Raw genomic sequence first — 7862 nt, 5'->3', positions numbered from 1 at the left:
AGGGCAGCTCAACCTGGTACCATCTGAACCACTGTACCAAGGCTCACGCTGCCACCGTCAATGGGATCAACCAAGATCAACAGGGCAGTAATGTTAAATTAGGAAAACAAGATGTGTATGATAAAGTGGTGTGTGGTAATAAGTTGTTTGATATGGTTGTTACTAGGAGCAGAGCTCGAGAAATCACAACGGCGAATGGAAATCGCGGGTCCGGAAGTGCAGACCTTGACGCATCAAAAAGACAGCAGCCCGGTTAAGTGTCACACTACTGTACAACATGCCAAAACGGTTGAGAATTTGGAAAGTACAAGTACATTTTACCTCATGAAGGGCTCATTGGCCCTGAGGTATGGAAGCTCGAAAGTACCAAAATTAAATTATTACAGGAAAAAAGAAAAAAAAAAAAAAAAGAAAATGTGAGATAAGACGAAAACGTGTAAAATATAATTTGTAAAATATGGTGTCATGAGAAACATGCACTCAAAACCTTTTAAAGGGACAGTGTGCATAAATTGACCCCAAGATGTCTCTGCATTGTGTAGTGCAACCGAAATAAAAGTGCTTAACAGGATAAAAAAGGAGAGTCACAGTGTCCAAAGAAGCACTATTTTCTTCTAATTATTGTGTCATATCCACTGCCTCTAGGTGATGCTCATGTTATGGAAAACTCTAGTAACTCCAGTTTACAGTCACGTTGTCACACCAGCAGTCTCTGTTTTGGATGTAAATTACTAAAAATACTTTATAAGAAAGCTGATTAAACGACTTAGGTTCACTATCGAGACATTTTTGATAGAAACTCACAGGAAAAAACTTTAACCCAAAACAAACGTTAACTGTTTATCCAGAAGCTGTAGCAAAGCAACTCAACAATTTTGATTGGGTGGGTGTTAGGAACTATAAACAGGATATGCGCATTTTACTCCATTGCCCAGCGCATGTGCTAAAAGTAAATACTAAGTATCTTCAGTTTTAGGAATTTTTGACATTTTCACAAAATTAACTTTGAGACAAAATGACAGACAAAATGAGCCTCAGCACTCATAAGTGACGGCGGGTGGGAGTCGAATTTTAAGTCCTACACCTCTATTGATATGGAACACTCAAACGTCACACAGTGAAATTAAATTCGCTGAAGGAAAAATACCGTAGAAGTACTACTATAGTAATACGGTAATGCAGAAATGCCACTAAACATTATCACAAAACTAACGATTCAATATAGTGCTTTAAAACAAAGACATAGTACACTACATCAATTAAAAATAAATGACTACAAGACTAAATACCAAGTTAAGTACAAGCCGGATCTCTTCAATGAATTGAGAAAAAAGCCGTTTTGTCCAATGAAAAAGACTTAACCAATTACCAACAACAATGACATAATCTCGAAGCGACGAGATCTCATTAGCTAAGATCGGCGTGCAGAAAAATAAAAACTCATACAGCAAAACCAAAATAACAATAAGGCTTGTAATGCGTTAAATCTTTGTGAAAAAGGAATTAAATGATAAGTAACAAAACTAATCATCTCTCGTTGAATATGCGAATGGAAAAAGGGCGGCAGTAGCTCAGGAGGTAGAGCGATCGTCTTAGGATTAAGGGATCCCAGTTCGAATCCCGGCTTGTCCGTGTTACATGTCGAAGTGTCCTTGGGTAAGACACTGAACCCCCAATACCCCCAATAAGCAGGTTAGCGCCTTACATGGCTGCACAGATCACGGCCGCTATTGGGAAATGTGAAGCACACTGTAAAGCGCTTTGGGAAGTCATTGACTTGGAAAGCGCTATATAAATGCAGATCATTTCAGATCATTTCATTTCAACATTTGATACGTGTAGTTTTGCTCCTAATAAAGCAAGGACTAGTAAAGCAAAGAGGACGACATATTAGTATACGACATATTAACATACAACATAAGTTATTTAAATAAGAATAATTTGCTGAAAATTGTGTATGGAAAACTGGCGACAAAAGTATGAAAAAACAACACATTATGTAGTGATTTTGGAGTTCCTCAGGGTCTTGAAAAGCACTATATAAATGCAGACCATTTATGATAGAATAGAATATACCTTTACGAACATAGTTACGGAACGGGATAACATATTGTAACTGACATTTAAATTTGGCATGACACTCCATCATCAAAGTGAGGTAAAGGAACGGAAAAGATAAGGTTTAATACAGTATTTACAAAAAACAAAAATACATACCACACAATACATAAAAATTGTATTATAAAAAGAAAGGTGCTGAGCACGGGGGTAAACAAGTTAATCGAACACATTTTTCCACAATTGGGTCAGAATTAAACCTCTAGGGTTTAATCCGGCTATTCGGTTGCAGTTAACCAAAAGGGAACAAGAAATGAGATGGCAAAGTATTACAATAATATAAATGGAATTACTAGGAAACGAAATATGGAGCTTACAAACAGGAACATAGTATATGGTGTAGCTATAATTCTAAAAAGACCAACTACAGAAATCCTGCAAGAATACTGCTACAAAACTACAACAGCATTAATACAAGCACTACTAAAGGAGTCCTTCAAACATAAAGCCTCAGGTGTACTACAACCTACTTCGAAAATATTACAGAATCTTATTTTGTAAATATTATAAAATACTACTGCAGGAATGGTTGAGTTAAGTGCAGACTGGACCAGAACACAATCGCGTAACGACCAGTTACTCTTATTTAGCAAAATTGTCCAACACCCAGGGACAAAACAAAACAAAAACAGGCTTACAGGCAAACAGGAACTCAGACTAGTAATACTCACAAAACCATAACCAAAACTCGGTAGTTGTGTAGGCGCATGGCTTCATGGCTTAATTAAACTAAGTAAATTAAATTTTGTGGGCCATCTGTCTTGTCTCATGTTTTATGTTTGTTCAATGTTGTAAGTGTTTGTATTCTTTCCTGTATTCTTATCTTTCTTGTCTTATATGGTTGTCCAGCGCTGGCGTTTAATCGGCCCACGTAACTGAAAGAAATAACAGAAAACTATCGAAGGAAAAAGAAAAAGGAAGAAATACAGTGCTCATTGAAACAAGAAAAACGTTTTTTAAAGAGTATGACGGTTTGAAATGTATTGGTTTGGATGGAAACGATAGCACATCTCGTTAGGAATCTAAAACGTTCGTTTTTTGGGAAATCGTTTTGACGCTAAGGGTGTGCAACGTAACGTCCCAGAGCCTATGGAGTTCCCGGAAAATAAATGTTTTTCGGTTGGAAAACGATGAATTTAGGGGTGAAAAGTTTAGAAAAATTATGTTGAGTTATTTTAGATGCATTAAGTTAATGCCAGAACCACACCATGAAAAGATGGAATAGTGACAGAAAATGAATAAAAATGTTTCGTTTCCCATTTGGACTAGTGGGCTAAAAAGCAAGTGCTAATATTCAATATTCAATATTTATCTGGATAACTCCGGATGAGACCGCAGACTGGATTAATTACATTTATTAATTTATTACAACCAACGACGTTTTATTTATTACACTAACAAGGCCTTTAGTACAATAGGAGAACGTCATGATTTTTATCTGGCGGCATCAACGGTCGGGAAAACCTACACTATATGATGGAGCATCTGAGGGAATGGACACAGACGATGACCTGGACTAAATGAAATATCTAATAGTACTTTCGGTTGACACACAACACACAATAGCGCTAGGAATAAAAGCTACAAATATGTTGTTTTCTAATTGTGATTCTCTTGTTGGTATGTCACACTGCCGGGGAGTATGCTGCTGTTTAGGATGGTCAGGATGCATCGTCGCTTCCGGGTTTTGGGCTGCATGGAAACTGCGCGTGATGCCTGCTGGGATGAACACTCACTCCAACATCTGACTTCACGACACCCGTTGACGAATGCGACGATGCATGGTCTTCAAATTGTTCACGGGGGTCAGGCCAAAGGCCAATGTGTATACTGTATCACTATCCAGTCATGCACTCATCTTGAAATGTATCAACGACTGTTACCAAAATTTGTTATCACTTATCAGTTCAATTATTCATTTACCTTTATCACGTACTGATCAACCGTCGACGGTCTACGTGTATAATCCAGTATGTACGGATAAAGATAAATGAAGGGGGGGTTAGTGCATGGGTCAGATGTTTGGAGTGTTGGGGGTTTTTGTTATCGAAACATGAATAACAAGAGTTGGGATAATCGCAGCAGGCTGACCGCCAGGATTTTATTTTTATTTTTTGATTCCGATAATTCTGTCCGTGTAGCTATGATTTAAGATATTTTACCACTACCCTGTATTGATTTTTCAATTTTAATTTCCATTCAAAGTGGGAGTATAAACTCCCAAAGGGGGGATATGTTGTGGAAAATAGACTTGCATTTGTAGAATAGAGTTGCATACATTTAGAAATGTAGAAAGACTTGCTTACATTGCTTAGAGTAGTGAGGGAATGTTGACATCATTCGAGAAGATCCTTGGCAAGACAAGGACAAGGACTCTCTGAGCAAACTGAGGCGAACAACATGTCCTAATAAGGGTACGACAGCATCTTCCGTGTTGATTACTGAGGACTAGGGCCGCCTTTTGGGTTGTACTCAAACTGAAGCTATAAAAGCATTGTTATGTCTGGAGTTCTCTGAGTTCTTTTGGGATGACGAAATAAAAGGCTCCCCCTCATGGCTGGTTCCCGATGTACTTAATTCAATCACGAAAGAAGACTTAAAAGATTATCGAACCTACATTTTCTCCTACACGATCCCCAGCACACCCTCTAAGGACTCCAAGAAAGGCGGGTACTCTGAACTGCTATTTGGTGCATAAGCACAAATAACAGTCAGGACCTGTACCCCCACCCGAAGGCGGAGGGAGGCTACCCTCTCGTCTACTGGGGTGAACCCCCAACAAACAGGCGCCGAGCCGTGGAGCAACTAAGATGCCCACACCGGCTCTGCGCCTCTCACCACGGGTAACTAAGAGTGGAAAAGAGTCTAACCCCTCTCGAGAGGACTGGTACCAGAGCCCAAGCCGTGCGTGGAGGTGAGTCCGACTATATCTAGTTGGAATTTCTCAACCTCACGCACCAATTCGGGCTCCTTCCCTGCCAGGGAGGTAACATTCCATGTCCCAAAAGCCAGTTTCTGTAGCCAGGGATCGTCGCGCCAAGGACCCCTCCCTTGGCCGCTACCCAGCTCTCTGCGCACCCGACCCATTTGGCCCCTCCAACAGGTGGTGAGCCCATGGGAAGAGGGTCCCCTGTCGTCCCTTCGGGCTGTGCCCGGCCAGACCCCGTGGGTAAAGGTCCGGCCACCAGGCGCTCGCCAGTGGACCCCACCTCCAGGCCTGGCTCCAGAAGGGGGCCCCGGTAACCCGCGTCTGGGCGAGGGAAATTGAGGAACAATATTTTTGCTTGTCATAAGGGATCTTCTGATCTGTGTTTTGTCTGACCACTCACCTAGAACCTGTTTGCCATGGGTGAACCTACCAGGGGCTTAAAGCCCCTGATAACATAGCTCCTAGGATCATAGGGACACACAAACTTCTCCACCACGATAAGGTAGCAGATCAAGGAGGAGACACATACATACATTTTTAAAAATCAATGCATGTTGGAATTTGAAACTTAAAGTCTCTGTTAGTATACAAAGAAAGTAAGCATGAACTCCCAACAAATATTCAAAAGTTATTTCTCTACAGAGCAGACACTCATCATCTCAGTGGAATCCATAAGCTCAAGGTCCAATATTCTTGCACAACATTGTAAAGCCATTGTGCCACCCAAAAAAATATTTATGGAATGATTTAGATCAGGGATCAGGACCCCCTTTCACCCAAAGAGCCATGAAGGCAAAATATTTAGATTTTTTTTTAGAAAGAGCTATACCATATATTTTAAGCCAAAATTCCGCAAAACCGCCAAATCCACAGTCCAGACAAAAGATAATTCTTTAGCGCATTTTATTTCACTGTGTGACATTTGATATTTCGATCACAGTTATGAAATAATAATATAGCCAGAGCCTGTGTTCCATATCAATGCAAGTACACCGCTTAAAATCTATGTCTATTCCACAGTATTGAGGCACATTTTGATTTGATTGTTTTTCATAAATATTGGTTTCGAAACAGGGGGAAGCACAACAGCTTAGTGGTAAGCACGTTTGCGTCACAGTTCTGAGGTCATGGGTTCAAATCCAGCTACCAGCCATCCTGTGCAGAGTTTGCATGTTCTCCCCGTGTTTGCATGGGTTTCAACCGGGCACTCCAATTTCCTCCCACATTCCAAAAAAAAAATGTCAGGTTAATTGGCCGGTCCAAATTGTCCCTAAGTGTGAATGAGCAAATTAAAAGTCTGTCTGGGTGCCCTGCTACTGGCTGGCAACCAGTTCAAGGTGCCCACTGCCCGTTAATCGCTAGGATGGCCTCTGACCATACTGAGGAAGAGCGGTGCATATAATGGATGGATGGTGTAAAAATGTCTCAAAATACTGCAAACAAGGATCTCAACGTAATTACCTTTGGCGCAGACAGCGCTGGGCAGAGAGAAGGTGTGCATGTGCTGTGTGAATTGCTCTGCCCATCTGACCGCTCACCCTATCATATGGCTCTGGGTGTTTTGGGGCCTATATGTTTTTTTTGTGGGTTTTCATCATAAAGTGTCTTTACAGTGAACATAGATTGTTTGATAAGTTTCAGTATAAAGAATTTCTTAGCGATGTACAGCCAAAACAAGGTTATGACACCCTGACTGTAAACTCCAGTTGGCATTGTGGATTATACTGTACTGAACCTCTTATGATTCCAGAGTTGCTTTGCTTTACCTGTGCAAAATTTAATTTCTTTTATACCTGAATTGTAATAACAGCCATATGATTTGCACGATATTAATTTTATCTCGAGCCAGATATACTCATGAAAATAGCCATATCGGGCTCGCGAGCCATAGGTTTTCAATCTACTGTATGTCTTTTGTAATCGCTTTCTAGTTGTGGGACCTCTTTGCAGTTTTTATGTCCCGACGCCCGCTGAAATTTATCTTAGCTAACACAAAAGAATTGGGTTTGTAAATTTTTTAGAATAGTACACTCGGCCTTTTGTTGTGGGACTTTTTTTAACATATAGCTTATGACAAGCTGGATTTATGGTACAGTGACCTCAAGCAATAGATGCATGGTAGAAATACTTGGTCTCTTCTCTATAACTTTGTGATGTACGCAAGGGATTGGAGAATTTAAATTCAGTCACATGGATCAGCTTGTGTTTTGATTGTACGGGCTTCTGAAATTTAGTCAAGTCAAGTCAAGTCACATTCATATGTATAGCACTTAATCAAATCATCAGCATCAATGACTACTCAAGGTTTGGATAACAAAAAATAAAGATGTGGTACTGAACATCCCTAATGGGGACAGTGTGGATTATTTGACCACCAGATTTCACTGTATAGAATAGTGAAACTGAAAAAGTGTGCTGAAAAGCATAAGAAAGAATACAATTATGGATAATCAAAGTGAAAAAAACATAAGCATTTAATTTATCTTTTTTCCCTTCCTAACCTTTCGTGACGTTTTTATGTTTTTGGGTACCAGTGGCATACTTAGAGTACCGTATTTTCTGCACTATGTGGCGCACCGTGTTATAAGGCGCACCTTCAATGAATGATATATTTTAAAACTTTTGCCATACATAAGACGCACCCCATTATAAGGCGCTATAAGTGCATGCTGGTTTAAGATCAGGTAATTGTGCAATTTTGTAATTGTAATCCTGTGCAGTCCTTCGAGACATTTTTGTGATTAAGGGCTATTTACGGTAAATAAATGTGACTTGACTTGACTACAGTAGAGAATGTAGTTACGTTATGCAACCT

Source organism: Urocampus carinirostris, chromosome 17, assembly GCF_059441175.1.
Source record: "Urocampus carinirostris isolate Australia breed hairy pipefish chromosome 17, RoL_Ucar_1.0, whole genome shotgun sequence".
NCBI lineage: Eukaryota > Metazoa > Chordata > Actinopteri > Syngnathiformes > Syngnathidae > Urocampus > Urocampus carinirostris.
This window is presented reverse-complemented; position numbering follows the sequence as displayed.